This window comes from Penaeus monodon, chromosome 13, assembly GCF_015228065.2.
Source record: "Penaeus monodon isolate SGIC_2016 chromosome 13, NSTDA_Pmon_1, whole genome shotgun sequence".
Lineage (NCBI taxonomy): Eukaryota > Metazoa > Arthropoda > Malacostraca > Decapoda > Penaeidae > Penaeus > Penaeus monodon.
This window is the reverse complement of record NC_051398.1, coordinates 9,888,349-9,905,057: the sequence shown is the minus strand read 5'-3', so window position 1 is coordinate 9,905,057 and position 16,709 is coordinate 9,888,349. Positions and strand designations below refer to the sequence as shown.

Genomic DNA, 16,709 nt, shown 5'->3' with positions numbered 1-16,709 from the left:
TTAAATTTCCCTTTTTACAATATTTTTCGGATAAGAAAGGGCGGAAGGGGAAACCCTTAAAGAACTCCGGCGAAACGTAGGGAGGGGAAGGGGGAAACCCTTTGGGAGTTAAAAACCCTGGAATTTCGGGGGGCGAATCATGGCAAAAATTCATGTACACTCTTGTAGGAACCTTTCTTCCTGAAAGAAGTTGGTTGTGCTTTTAAACTGAAATACTGCAACTCCCAGGGGATATGTACTTATTGTGGAAAATGATTCCGTTGACTTGCTTTGTTTGGGAATTTGCAAGTCGGGGCCGCCCCGGCCTTTCACTTAGGGCCCTGCTTGACTAGAGGTCGAAATAAAAGGTTTTGCTGGATGTACTCTTGTCCTCGGGTTCCCAGTCTCTCAATTGCTATCGTTCTTATATTCCAGATATTCAAGAAAACTTTTTTGTCCATTTTGTTTAATAAAACTACCGCAATTAATTACTTTTAAAAGGAAAAATTAAGATTGTTGATTAGTAATATTTACAAATTTTATTTTTATACTACCCATTTTTGGGCTTTTCAAAATATATTTTTTTTTAAAGAAAAGTATCCACATTCATTATTCGGGCGGATATATAAAAACAGGGAGTAAACTCTAAAAAGGGTTTGATCACATGTATTAAATTGTTTTTTTTCCATAATGTAATTTACCAAAAATAAACATTAGAATTTAAACTCTTTTTTTAAAGAACAGCTTATCCTTATTCTGCAATTTGGAAAGGGAAAAAGAGCAAGATTCTAACCTGTTTTTATTTTGGGTAAAAATTCGCTTAAAACTAAAAGTTTCCCGATAAAGGCTCTGTATCCAAATTAACTCCCAAATTTGCTCAGACCCCCGACAGCTCTTTTACCTTTAAACGAGATTTCTGATCAGCTATGTATTCATTTCAAAAATCTGCAATTCTCTGCTTGGTTTTAAGAAAGGTGTCTTCATCCCCGTATTGGTTTAAATTGGGGGATTACATTCATAATAATCGAGGGCAATTCGCGGAACCAAAATTTTATAAAAGAATTTTAAAATTATTTTGGGAAAAAAAACATGGTAATTTTCTATGCATCTTCCAAATGAAAAATTAAATTTTGCATTTAAAAAGAATAGAATACAAGTACTACGTATAATTTGGAAAAAATTAATTCTATTTTTCCTTTACAAATGTGAAAGACCTGTGTAAAGGGAACGTCAAGGGGGGAAACTTGCGTAAAGGTCTAAACCCAGCTTTTCGTCCTCGTTCTTGAGTTTTATATAACTGACTTTAACAAATGACACGGTGTGGGAAGGAAATATATTATTCCTTGTATTATATTATAATTCCTTGTATATTATAATTCTTGTATTATATCTATTCCTTGTATATTATATATAATTCCTTGTATATTAATATATTCCTTGTATACTTACAAAGTACTCGCAATGCTATGTACGAAGCATCAGTTTAAGCCTTCGGTGTGGAAATACCAACCACCTGACGACCGGAATGACTGATAGCTTGATGTTCTTGAACCTCTTATGATTGCCAATAGGGGGGACATACAATCTATATAAAAGCCCTACACTCACCTACTCACGCAGCTCAGATAGCGCAGACTAAGCTACAGAAAGTCACCAGATCCTGTCCATCAGGTAGAAACAACTCGATGATATCCGAAAGGCTTCAGATGAAGGAGAAACTCAAAGAGATGTGTCTGAGCCCTGAACAAAGCCGTAGAACCCAAAGTGAAAAGGTTTGCCCACTTTATCGCCTGATATGACTCTCATTCTGCACGCAGATGCAAGATGTATTGAACATTACTCAGAACTCTATGTGCGAACAAAGAATAATCAGTAATGCAGCTTTAGCTCTACACCCAAATTTGAAATAATGACTGAACTTGATGATGGACCAACCATGCAGTAAGTCGAGTGCTTTACTAACACACGTTTGAAGGGAAATCCCTAGGAAGAGATGGCAATCCCAGTTGGTCTCCTGAATGTGATCACTGCCTGCTGCCGCACACATGTACCTTCTATGCAAAATCTGCTGGTCGAAGGCTTTTCCCCTGATATGTGTTTTTCAACTATCCACCTATAATGCATTTTACCGTTAAACAAACACTACCAGATTATGAAATATGTTATAATTCTATGGACATTAGAAAATGGATATATACGGAAACATAATATAATGAGTATTTTACGGGGATTATATAGTATAACAGCAAGCAGTAATATCATTCCTTCTTCTCACATACCAGAGAATGTGAACGATATAACTCCATTTCTTCACTAACTTTATCTATAGTCAGCACCTCACATGCACAATGGAAACCAAGGAAAAGACAATGCTGTTCAATTCCTATCAGACTTTTTTTATTGCCCATCGGTGTCAACGCTGAATCGTTACTTAAATGATTGGAGTAAGTACTCATTGACACTGTTATGCTATATATGCCCGATATCAATTTCATCTCGATAGTATGAAACCCGATACTGGATGATTTTGGTTGCTATCCTTTGTTAGTCATGGAAATGTATAGGTAGGGATTTAGACAATCTTATGCATGCGTTTAATATTTGAAAGATATTCGAAAACCTAAATTGTGATTAGTAATTAATCAACATTCACTTGATTAAATTATTTTCTGCATTATAAAGCACGAAAAAAAAAATACAGTGAGATCCTCTATAAATTAACATTATTGACTTCAAATTTGGCTAATCGCCAGTTTCTATAGTCTTGTACAAGTCATTCACTTATCATGTGTAAAACTGTGGCTATGGAAATGATTATTAATGAATCTGAATAATTACTACGCCCTGTCTATGCAATTGGAAGAGTAAGAGATATAAATCTTTATTACGCAAATAAGTAGCATAGGATTTAACTCATGTGTATCTCTTCATTCCCTCAAAACATTCTGTTTGCATCGTCCCTCACCGTCCAAATGCTCGTTCTCATCATCGGTCAGCGTCTGCCACGTTCTCATCGCCGCTACTGGGCTAACTGTCATTTCTTTTTCAACCATGGCCCCAGAGGAGTAGCTTCCTGGCCCTGGTGACGGCAACAGCCGTCGCCAAGTCTCAGGATGTCAGGCACGGCCCCACACCAACCAACTCCTCGCTCCCCGACGACTCTTTCTGGATGCTCCACTTCCTCATACGTGCCCCAGCTATAATGCACCAGCTGGCACCTTCTGCTTTATCGGGTAGAAGTTAGCTACCAACCCTTTAACTAACAACCCCTCCACTGGTCACAAGGGTCCGCCAAACGCTACGCCATCAGCTAGCTGCAGGTTGTGTGGGCTCCCGAGGCCCTCTACTCCACGCCATCACTCTTGACAGTCGACACCGATTCTAGACTCTGTCCTGGGGGCAAGGTGCAGTCGCTCAGATCAGAATCCGTCCGTTTGAGAGGAGTGTTCTCCCTCCCTACGACCCCGACTACGTCTGTGCCTAGCCCACCTCTCCGCAGCCCCCACAAGCCTTGGAAAGTGCTCGGGCGTCACCTTCCTCAATGCTACCTTCTCCCTTTAGCCTTCTGGCCCGGAAGTCAGGCGTGCTGAGCACTGGCCCTAGGCCACTGTTGTCTTCAGAAGGCCCTCGGAACTCAAGGCCCTCGCCAAACGCACCTGCAGTTCCTCAGCGGTTCCTGTAGTTTTGCAGCTGCTGGTCCTGCAAAGTGTAACAAAAAAATCGCGGTCCAGGACCACGATCATCTACTTCCGCAGCCGCCGGGTACGACCTCCTTAACCAGCGCCTCCTATCATCCTGCGCCAGCTGGACGTGTCCTCGCCCGCTCCCGAGTCGCTTCTTCAAGCCGTGCCCGATATCCCTCGGCCTGGGTGGTGGTGCCCGGAACGGCTTCTCAATCCTCCGCCACGAAGGCGGTGTCAAGGATGCCTGTTGGATGCCGCCGAATCCCAATACTTCCACCGTGGGGTACCCCTTAGGCGCTGTTACCAGCTGCGGGCCTTCTCTTCCGGGCTCCAGCCTGGGCAGATGCCAGCATTTTCAAAATTGGGGCGACATATGCCTCCCAGGCCACCTTCCCGTGTAAACTCACTGGCTTACGCTTCCAGAATGTCTGGAGGTGAGGGGCTGCGGGGTTGATAACGCGTGCCGTGACTAACACCCCTGGGGGGAGGAAGGGGGTGAGTGAGGAAACGAGGCGGGTTTTGACCGGTCTGAGTTTTGCCGCCAACTATACCCAGGAGTGGTTCCGATGGGGTCCCCAGCCCCCAGACACTCTGGTATCTGTTTGCCAGAACCCGTCTTCTTCTCTGCTTGCAACACGTTTTACATACCTCATGACGCCAACCTTTCCCTCTTTCACTTCCTCCCTCAGACCCTGAACCTCGCGCCCTTCAGAGTCGCACCTCCTCCATCATTTCACTCTTCAACGCTGTTGCAGGCCTGTCGGTGTACTGCTGATGTTTCCATCTTCCAATGCAAGATTGCTCTAATAGCCCCTAACATGTCGGCAGAACTTGGTTCCTCTGCCTTCCTTGCCTGTCATCTCGACGAGATGGTGCGTCCTGCTCGTGTGCCGCTCTGTGCCTTCTCTTCTGCCTTTGTGCCATTTCCTCCTCATACCGGCCAGCATGGCAGTGATCAGGCCATCTCAGCTCGGCCTCACCTCACTCGGGCTAGCTCAGTCATAGCCTCCTCACCCTCATGGCTGCCGCCATCTTTGGGCCATGATAAATCGGCGCGTCTCACTGATCAAATATCACAAATCCCACTCTGACACATTTGTTACGTACGCCCGGCCCGCCTCGTCTTCTCTGCCACCAACACAAGGCAGCTAAGGCAGACGGCGTGCTATCCACAGTGTCGTGGAACACTGAACAGCTCCAGAGTGCACCGAGCACCATGCGTCCCCAGAAAAACACGAGGGAAACGCACCCCTGGAGAGGCAGGGCAATGAAAATAAACACAAATGACGTCCTTTCCTTTTATTTACAGAAGTTATTTACCCGTACAACCCTTTCCCCTTTGTGGTTTTTTGGTTTCTATAGGCACAATACGGGGGGGAAACACATGTCACACTGCGCGATATAGCTAATAACGGGCAACACAAAGTTTATCAGGTCTCAATCAGGGTACACATGAAGTCTTCACAGGAGCAGCACCCAACTCTGTCTCTCTCGTTGCGTGTTTCCTCCGCTCCTCGCTCACTGAGCCAGTTGCATCATGTTTGCCAGGTCCCCTTCATGTTAACACATGCCCAGATCATCCTTTTCATGTTTAACACATGTTCGCACAGAGACAAAGACCCACTGGCGTAAGAAATATATAGTATATATTATATGTTGTAATAATGTATGTCTATATACATATATATTATCTATATATTATTATATATATTATCCTCTATATTCTACATACACATATGTTATATAGATAATGTACACACCAACCACACAACACACAACACACAAGAACTATATAATGTATTTTATATATAAATATATATGCATTATATACATAAATATATATATTATATATATATAGTATATATATATATATATATATATATGCATGATATACATATAATATGTGCCTACCTATATATAAATAATATATACACACACACAGCACACACATATATATATATAATATATAAATATATATATATATATAAGATAGATATATATATATATGTAAAATAGATTATATGTGTGTGTGTGTGTGTGTGTGTTGTGTGGGTTTTGTTGTGTATGTGTGTGGTGTGTGTGTAATGTGTGCGTGTGTGTGTGTGTTTGTTATATATTTATAATTCAATCCCAGCTATCCAGGTTTTGGTCTGGCAGACGCCGGCCTAAGTTTTTGGCAGGGGCTGGGTCCCGATATTTGAATGGACGGATGGCTTTGGGCAAAATGTGCGTGTTTGCCGTAATTGGTCCGAAAGTTTGGAGCTATAGATAATCAGAATAATCCATGGATTGGGATTTCACCGGGCACTAGATTTTTCCGTTGACCTTCCTGCAATTTAACTCTCCATGCCAAGTCACCTAGGTGGCTTGATAAGACACTGGGCGCACGCGCATTCATACTGCTGCCCAAAAGGGTTTTGTTTACATTTCCTTTTAGAAATTTAATTCAAGATTATTGAGTTATAACACAGTTCTCTGTACAGAATCAGTAAATTTTCATGAAAAGGTTCTATGAATAAGACACTGACTTTCATTTGACCTGACATTTTCGCAGTAGCGGCAGAAAAAATATATTTATTCTCCCGAACTGGTGACTGACGACTACGGTCCACGGTGCAGTGATCAAAAGTGCAGTTGTGCAATGCATGAGGCTTCGCACAGTCAACAGTGTGTGCAGGCTATTTGTGATTGTTAGTAGGAGGCCGTCCATCGGTAAACTTTGGGCCAGCCTGGGAGATGAGTGGTGTGTTGGAACTGCCCCTACAGCCGAGAGCGTAACCCTGTGGCCTACCTAGATCGTTATGTACTGATCCCTTTTTTGTTTGTTTGTACAATGGTCAACTTCCACCGCCACCATCTCCCTCTTCTGCTCTTCTGCTTCTCGCTGGCTTGGATGGGACACCCGGTATAATTCAATGAGTTTACTATCATACAGTATTTATTTTTTATTTATTTTTTACCAAACGAGGAATTTAACACAATTAGTCTTGCACTATCTCACTTTAATACAATCATGTATAATTTATATTAACTTCCCCCTGTATACCAAATGAATGTATTATCAGTTTTCTGCACTCCAACTCCACTCCACGAGATGCCAAAATTTGCTTGTTTATCTGTCTGTCTATCTGTGTTATTTATACTGCAGATATTCTGTATGATTTATATGGATTATGTATGCATATATGTAGAATATTATATATATATATAATGTATTTTGTTTATATTTGTCTTAATTTAGATTCATATGTTATATTTTATGTATTTTATATACATATATGTATGTACATATCCATTTAAATACCTACTCAAAGAGTAAAAACAGACAATTCAATTCGAGTTCAAAGCTTTTTATGACGATTTCGTGACGGTTTATGCTATTGTAGTGTAACCTTATCTAGTGTGTATTTTTTGTTCCTTAATATCCCGTACAATGTTTTTAGGATATGCAATTGCAGGAAGTGGAACCCTGAAGAACTCCTGTCGCACGAGGGATGGCAAAGGAACGGAAGACACTTGAGTTGACGCCTGGAATTTCCGGCAGGACGAACTCATGACCAAAATTCAGTGCTACACTCTTGTAGGAACCATTTGCCCTGTAAAAGTTGGCTGTGCAGTTGTAACTGGCAATGACTGCAATGGCCCAGGGGATAAAACACTTCATTGTCGTAATATCTTGTTTGACTAGCAGGTTGTATATATAAAGTATTGTGATGTGTGCACTCGGGCTCCAGTCTCTGGCTCGTCGTTTTTATATTCCAGATTGTCATGTGAAGGACGAGATAAATATGTAAATATGTTGATTCTCTCTACATACTAACAGTGATTATAGACATCCTTTCCCTTAGCGAAATACGTATACAAATTGAATAAATGTGATAGCCCATTTTCAAGTAAAATCCTGAGAACTGGATGAAATTTATTCTCGTGTGACAAACTTACATTGTTATAATAACTTTTATAATACAATGAGCGAGTCACGTTTGAATGAAACATGACAAATTATCTAATCTCTTCACTGCAGCTTTATTTGATTTTTCTTTAATCACTCAATATTATAGAATTAAACTGAATAAATTAAAAAACTGCTGATCATATCGCATTTGCAGTCGTTCCTGTAGTCTTTCATTTCTCCGATATAGAACTGAAGAATGCATTTTCTTTTTATTCACGTCGGAGTAGCTATAATCATACTTCTCGGTATGTATGTTATAAGTAGAAATTTTGAGACATCCTGACTCAGTCACCGCTGTTTTCATATTAGCGAATTAACGTAAACACGTTGGTAAGGTTTTGGATATGAAAAATCTGAGAACTGAATGATTAGTGGTAATTAACTAGGAAAATTTAACAGCAAATAGTCCTTACAACTATCTCACTTATACAATGCATGTATATTTAGGTACCTTTCTCCCTGTAAATACCAAATTGATGTGTTATCATTACTGGCACTCCGACTATGGCCAAGGAGGGCTAAATTTGCTTGAAATTTGCTTACAGAACAATTGGAGATATTTTTATTTTTGAGCTCCTCAGAAATATTTTGTACTTTTGATTTAAAAATGTTTAATGTAGTTTTTACAATAAACCTGTTGATATTCTTTGATTTTTTTATACTTTACAAAAGGATAATTAGTTGGGTGAGAAATGCTACTTAAAAGGAATGTAGGGAAGCATGGCGGATTATGCCAGAGTGGAAACTGCTCCTGGCCAATGTTTGGGTAAAGTCGGACGAAAATTGTATGCCGAGTCTAACCAAGTCTGACATTGTTTGCCGGTAGTGGACCAGTTACAACCGATTGTGAAGAACGACTCCCGGGCCAGCAAGGCTAACTTCGGACGGAGTCAGCAAGTTGGGGACAGAGTTGTTTCTGGAGTTGACCTGTACAGGATTATGAGTTTGCCGGAGCGGCCAAATAAGTCCAGAGTGGTGTTTGTGGCTGGGTAATGTTATGCATATATATATACAATTTTTATGAATTATATATTATATATAAGGCGCATATATGATATTCACAATGTATATGCATATATATAATATTGATATGGCACTGTATATGATAATATAGAGTATATACTATAATATATAGATGTATGTCACAATGTATATTGCATATTATAGTTATATATGATATTGCACATGTAATGCATATATATTATATATATATATATATATATTATATATATACAATAATAATATCTCTATATATAGATATATATTATATATATCTATATCTAATAGATATATGATATGCACATGTATATGCATATAATAGATATATGTAAATATAAATAAAACAATATATATATAAGATATATATATATATAATATATTAATATATACATGGTATGATTATGTATACATACACCTACATGTAGATATATGCATACATCCCACGTACATGTATAATATTCTATAACTATATATATAACATATACACGCGCGATATATATAGATTATATATACCCGCGCATATATTAATATTATATTTACAAAAAAAATCTACAGATACATATACAATATATGTGTATAACGTATGCATATATATACATGTAAGGTTGTAATAATCTGATATAATATATTATATAATATATTATATGTATATATATATACATATATATATATAGAATGTATATATATACATATAATATAGATGTATCTATTATATCATGTAGATGTGTGTATATATATATTTATATATATATATGTGTATAGATATAAATATCACACATATACGTGTGCATATAGATATTCTATATTATATATTTTCTATATATATGTATATAAATGTATTCTATATTTATATTCATTCTATTTATATGGTATATATATATTCATATGTATTTTTATGTATTTTTATATACATATATGTATGTATATATAAATTAAATACAAATCAGAAGAGGAAAACACTAAATTCATAATTCGAGGTTCAAAGCTATTTCCTGACGGATATTTTGCGGTTTATTCTATTATGTCGAGTAACATTACATAGTGGTTTTTTTGTTCCTAATATCCACGTACAATGTTTTAGGTATTAACGCAGGGCTGGAAGTGGAACCCTGAGACTCCTGGCGCAACGTAGGATGGGCCACCGAATGTAAGACACTTTGGATTTTGGAACGCCTGTAATTCTCGGTAGGACGAAATCGTGACCACAATTCATGCTACACTCTTGTAGGAACTCATCTTGCCTGTAAGAATTGGTCTCCAGATTGTAACTGCAATGATACATTGCAACGAGGATAAAGCACTTCATTGGTGGTAATAGTATCTTGTTACTAGAGTTGTATAATATAAAGTATTGTGATGTGCACTTCGAGCTCCCGTATCTCCAATTGATAGTCGTCTTAATTCGCAGATATGTCAAATTAAGTTATCGAGGATAAATATGTACAATTTTCTTTCTCAACTACATATTACATTGATTAAGACATCTTTCCCTTAGCGGAATGACTAATACAAATATGGTGAGATTTGAATGCCATTTTACCAGTAAAATCAGAGAACTGATGAAATGTATTCGTGTAAATTGCACATCTTTCACTTGTGAGTTATGACTTTAATACTTGCGGAAGTTACGTCTGGAATGGAACATGACAACTTAATAGAATATCCCCAGTCGCTTTACTTGATTTTCTGTTCATCTATATATTACATCTTTGAATTAAAAATAATAAAATGCTGATCAATATCCGTCATTTGCGTCGTGTTTTGTGGCTTGACTCTCCGAGATAGGAACTGAGAGAATAATTTTTTTTTTTTTATATATTCACTCGTAGTACCTATATACACTACTTCTCGGGTATGTGAGTAAGTATCTTGTGAAGACATCCTGACTCATCGGTTGTTTTATGTTTAGCGAATTGCCGTAATATGTATGGGTAGGATTTGATATAGCACAAATCTGGAGAACTGTTATTAGTGAATAATTACTCTTCTGTGCATACGTGAATAAATGACTGATCGTATAGTACCCATTAGTGAGATATCAAATAATCATATGCGTTATACAGTAAGTATATTATATGGTAGTTTTATTTTCTTATTCCTCATTCTCTGTACTACAATTAATGTACTTAAATTTCATTACACAAAGATGGGATAGAAAATTGCTGATCAATACCATATTGATTCGTTTTTCTATATCGCAGTGGTAGCTTTTCGATATATTATTAATGTATAATTATTTTTTTATCTGGTATTCATTCTTAGTGTCCATATACCATATTTCGCGTAAACCAACATGTTGTCTGAAAAGGGCTGAATAGGATCACCATTAAAAATGATCTATTTCCAAATGTTGACAATGAAGATATTTATATTAATGATGTATATATATAAATAAATATATATCTATGCATATAGGTATATATATAATTTCAATGTATGTATATCTATATATAATTACACATATCTACCGTAACCATTTGTGATGCAGCTATGAAATAATAATAATTGCATGTTTCACTTTTGCATAAATTGGACTTGTTATCATAACACCTGCCTCCTTCCTCTTCCTCTCCAACTATGATAATAGAAAACAAATGCTAAGGGTGTCGGCCCCCTACTAGTTTAATCTACCACTTCTTTTCACTTTTCACCACTTTACCTCCCCCTACCCCTTTATTCACCACTTTACTTTGTGTGGTGTCCTTGTTTTAGCTAATGACAGGAAATAGATAATTTCCTTTTCAACGCTTTTATTGTGACAATTTTTTGACGGCGCTTTTTTTTAAGCTGTAATGTTTGCGTAACATTACATTGCGTGTATGTTTTGGTTTCCTTAATATCCATGTCAATATTATTTTGATATGCAACGGCAGGAAGTGGACCCCTGAAGAACTCCTGGCGCAACGTAGGGCATGGACACAGTGAATGTAAGACACTTTGAATTGAAACGCCTGGATTCTCGGTAGGACGAAATCGTGGACCAAAATTCAATGCTACACTCTTGTAGGAACATCTTGACTGTAAGAAGTTGGCGTGCGCAAGTTTTGTCAACTGCAATGACTACACTGCCAGAGGATAAGCACTTCATTGGTGTAATATATCTTGTTTGACTAGAGTTGTATAATATAAGTATTGTTTGTGTGCCATCGGCTCCCAGTCACTCTCAATTACTAGTCGTTCTTATATTCCATATGTCAAAATGAAGTATCGAGATAAATATGTACAAGTTTCATTCTCAACTTACATAATTATACATTGATTTATAGTCATCTTTCCCTTAGCGGGATACTATCTATATGATGAAGTTGATGCACATTTACCAAGTAAATCCCTAGAGAACTGAAATGAATTTATTCGTGTTGCACAAACTTTATAATTTGAATTAATGAACTTTTATAAGACATTGCGGAAGTCACGTCTGAATCAACAATGCCAACTTAAATATCCCCAGAGCTTTACTTGATTTTGCTTTTCATGTCTATATAATTGCATTCATTGAATAAAAAAATAATAAAATGGCTGATCGTATCTCATTTGTATTCTTGGAATCTCCGATATAGAACGGAGAGAATGCATTTTTTTCTTTATTCACTTCGTAGTACCTATATACCTACTCCGGGTAGATGAAGTTATCAAGTAAGATTGTGAAGACAATCAATCCTGACCTCGCTGTGTATAGTTGCGAATTACGTAATACATCTGTTAAGATTTGATATAGCACAATCTGGAAACTGAATGATGTGATAATTACTCTTCGATATGGACACGTGAATAAATGACATCATTAGTACCACTTTAATAGGAATTATAGTTACTGAATAGAACATAACTGCTGACCATATGTAATTTGTAGTCTGTCCTTGGACCTCTCCGATATAGAAATGAGAGAATGCATATATATATATTTTTTTCACTCGTAGTAACCACATACAATAGTCCTCGGTATGTAGAGTTATTAAATAGCATTGGAAGAACATCCTGACTCATCGCTGTTTATAACAGCGAATTTAGGTAAAGTAGGTAGGATTGATATGGCAAAATCTGGAAAACTGAATGATTGTGAGTAATTACTACCATATGTAATAAGGGACTTATCATACAGTTGAGGGAGTCCACGTTTTGAGTGAACACCGTTGACAAATTATATACATGTCTCACTGTATCTTTACTTGATTTTCTTTAATCACTTCAATATTATTATATTAACTGAATAAAAAAACGCTGATACAATGCTCAATTTGCAGTCGTTCTGTAGTCTTAACCTCTCCGATTAGAGCTAAGAGAATGCATTTTTTTTCTTTTATTCCTCGTCATACATATATAATTCTTCTCGTATTGTAAAGTTATAAGTAGAATTTTTGAGACTCCGACTCATCGCTGTTTCAATATTAGCGGATTACTAAACGCGTATGCGGACGATTTGATATAGCAAATTTAGACAACTGAATGATGTAATTACGCTTCATATGCCGTGAAATAAATTACATCATATAGTAACCAAGATCGAGATATGAATAAATTATATCCGATTAATACAGTATTTTTATATTGATAAGGCAATTTTATTTTATTTTCCTCTTCTCTGTAATACCATTAATGTAATTAATTTACCATTTGATTGTCTTTCTATAATCACAGGTTAAAGCTTTTTCGATATATGATTAAGGTATAAGTATTTTTTTTCTTTTATTCATTCTTATGAATTCCTGACTCAACACTGTTTCATGAAAAGGCCGCATAGGATCACATTAAAAAATATTCTTATTCCAATGTTGACAATGAGATTTATATATTATGATGCCCTATGTGTGTATATGTATATATATAATATAAATATCTATGCATATATGTATATATATAAGTGAATGTAATATATATTGAATGTATAGATATTGAATTATATATAATTGATGTATATAATTGATGTATATATAATTGAATGTATATATAATTGAATGTATATATAATTGAATGTATATATAATTGAATGTATGTATAATTGCATGTATATATATAATTACATTTATCTATGTATATGCATATATATAATTACATTTATGTATGTATATGCATATATATAATTACACTTATACCGTAACCATGTATGAGACATATGAAATAATAATTCATGTTCACTTTTACATAAAATGAAAATAAAATAATAAAGTTGACTTGTTATCATAACACCTGCCTCCTTCCTCTTTCCTCTCCAAACGATGATAATAGAAACAAAACGCTAAGGGTGTCGCCCCCTACTATTAATCTACCACTTCTTTCACTTTCACCACTTACCTTGCCACTCCCCTCCTTTACTCACCATTTTCCTTTGTTGTTTCCTTGTTTACTAATAAACAGGAAAAACAAAAGATAAATTCGATTTCAACGCTTTATTTTGACAATGTTGTGACGGCGTTTTAAGCTGTATGTTGAGTAACATTACATTGCGTGTATTTTTTTTTCCTTAATATCCATGTACAATATTTTTCGGATAAGCAAGGGCAGGAAGTGGAACCTTGAAGAACTCCTGGCGCAGCGTAGGGATGGGCACAGGAATAGAAGACACTTGGAGTTGAACGCCTGGAATTCTCGGTAGGACGAAATCATGACCAAAATTCAATGCTACACTCTTGTAGGAACCATCTTGCCTGTAGGAAGTTGGTTGTGCAGTTGTAACTGCAATGACTGCAACTGCCAGGAGGATAATGCACTTCATTGTGGTAAATGATACCCTGCTTGACTAGAGGTCGTATAACATATGGTATTGCTGGTATCGTACTCTTGTGTAACTCGGGTTCCCAGTCTCTCAATTGCTAGTCGTTGATAGATTGCTGCCAATCGGGTTTTGTTTACATTTCCTTTTAGAATTAATTCAAGATTATTTGAGGTAATAAACGTTCTCTGTACGGAAAACAGCAAATTTTCATGAAGGGCCTATGAAATAAGACACTGACTCTCATTTTCGCCAGTAGCAGCAAAATTTTTTTTTCTACCGAACTGGTGACTGACTACTATTTGTGATGTTAGTATGAGGCGTCCATCGGTAAACTTTGGGCCAGCCTGCGAAGATGAGTGGTGTGTTGGAATCTGCTTACAGCCTAGAGCCTTAACCCTGTAGGCCTACCTAGCTCGTTTTTTATTTGTTTGTGCAATGTTCAACCTCCACCGCCACCACCTCCCTCTTCTGCTCTGCTGGCTCTCGCTGGGATTGGGAGGAGACACCCGGTATAAATCAGTGAGTTGTACAATCAATACATAACTTGACAATGTATTTATTTTTATTTTTTTAACCAAACTTTATTATTATTTATTATATTATTATTTTATTTTTTTAACCAAACTAGGACTTTAACCACAATAAGTCTTGTAACTATCTCACTTTATACAATCATGTATATTTAGGTAACCCCCCTGTATACCAAATTGATGTATTATCAGTTACTGCACTCCAACTCCACTCCACGAGAAGCCAAATTTGATTGTTGATCTGTCTGTCTTATATGTGTATATTTATATGCCATATATTCATGTATGTATATGTATATGGATATAAATGTATTTATATTTATATTTGTACTTATTTATATTCATATGTATATTTATGTATTTATGTATTTTATTTTATATGTAAGTCTACATATGTATGTACATATACATTTAATACACAGCCAGAAGAGGAAAAACACAAATTCATAATTCGAGTTCAAAGCTTTATTCTGACGATATTGTGACGGTTTATGCTATATGTAGTGTAACATTACATAGTGAATTGTTCAGAGCAGGACTGTCTGAGGCAACACTTTTCCCTCCATGCTCGGGGCTTCAGCAAAGACCAATAAAACCTTACCCATATCAATTTGGTAAGACAACCTACAGCCTATTTAATGATAAATTGCCAGGGGAAATGCAAACTATACATACTAAAATTGCTGGTGTTTTATTTGCCCTTTCTGGAGTGCAAATTGCAGATACTACACCATTGCTATAACACAATTTAGTAGACTTTAATAAGTCATTGTTGGCCTTCGATTTCCTTTCAGCAAATTATCTAATATACCAAATAATTGGTGATTTATCTACAAATGCCACATTTGCACATACTGACATGTTTGATGCCAGTAGATTTTAGCCCTCAGAAACCAACCATAAAAATGCTATTGCCAGTAATAATTACTGTGATATGCCATGGTCTCTATGAGTTCAGGTAAACGGGTAACAAACCTTCCAATATCCACATATTTTGAGAGGATAGACTATATATCTATGTTGTTCATTGGTATCGATTTCATCATATCAGAAATGCACACCAAATTACCTAATTTAGATTACCTAATAGTGTTATTTCATGCGTTCTGTATGGCCATTCCCTTTTGTCATTTTTGTTTTTTCTTTGTTTGTTATTACCTGTTTTATTTTCCTCGTCTCTCAAGCAACTCCACCCTAGCCCATTAACCCATTACATTTAAACAGAATCACCGTAAGTAAATAATGTTCTTCAGTGTGATGGTAATCACGGAATCATGTAAATTTTTAGATTTTAATTCTATAAGTTCCTTAATACCTTACGAAAATAAGGGGTTTTGGGGCAGCCCTACCTTAATTTAAAATTTGATTTTTTGACTATTCTAGTCTGAATTCACTAATACGCCGAAAAATGAGTTCATACATTTGTGGGTCAGCTCCAGAGTCTTATCCTGTAGTACCATGCTGTTCTAATTATAATTGCCAAGGAATTTAAGGAATTTTAAATTAATATATTAATATATATATATATATATTTTATAATATATATAATATTATATATATATATATATATATATATATGTGTGTTTTGTGGTGTGTGTGTGGTGTATACATGTATGTTTTGTATACTATATATATACATACATATATAAATGTATATAATATATTATATATATATATATTATAATTTTAATATATATATATATATATATATATATCTGTGTATTTATGTGTATTTTTGTATGTATTATATTTGTATGTATTTTATTTATATATATTTATCTTTATCTATATGTATATTTATATTGTAGTATTTTATATATACTTAACTTTTATAGGTATATTTGTATGCA

At 35.9% G+C, this 16,709-nt stretch overlaps 1 protein-coding gene across 1 annotated transcript in view; it reads left to right on the top strand.

The window, feature by feature from the left end:
- The window catches only part of LOC119580115 (histone-lysine N-methyltransferase SETDB1-like), a 106,813-nt gene that overhangs the window by 392 nt on the left and 89,712 nt on the right, over positions 1-16,709 (top strand). The window lies entirely within an intron of this gene.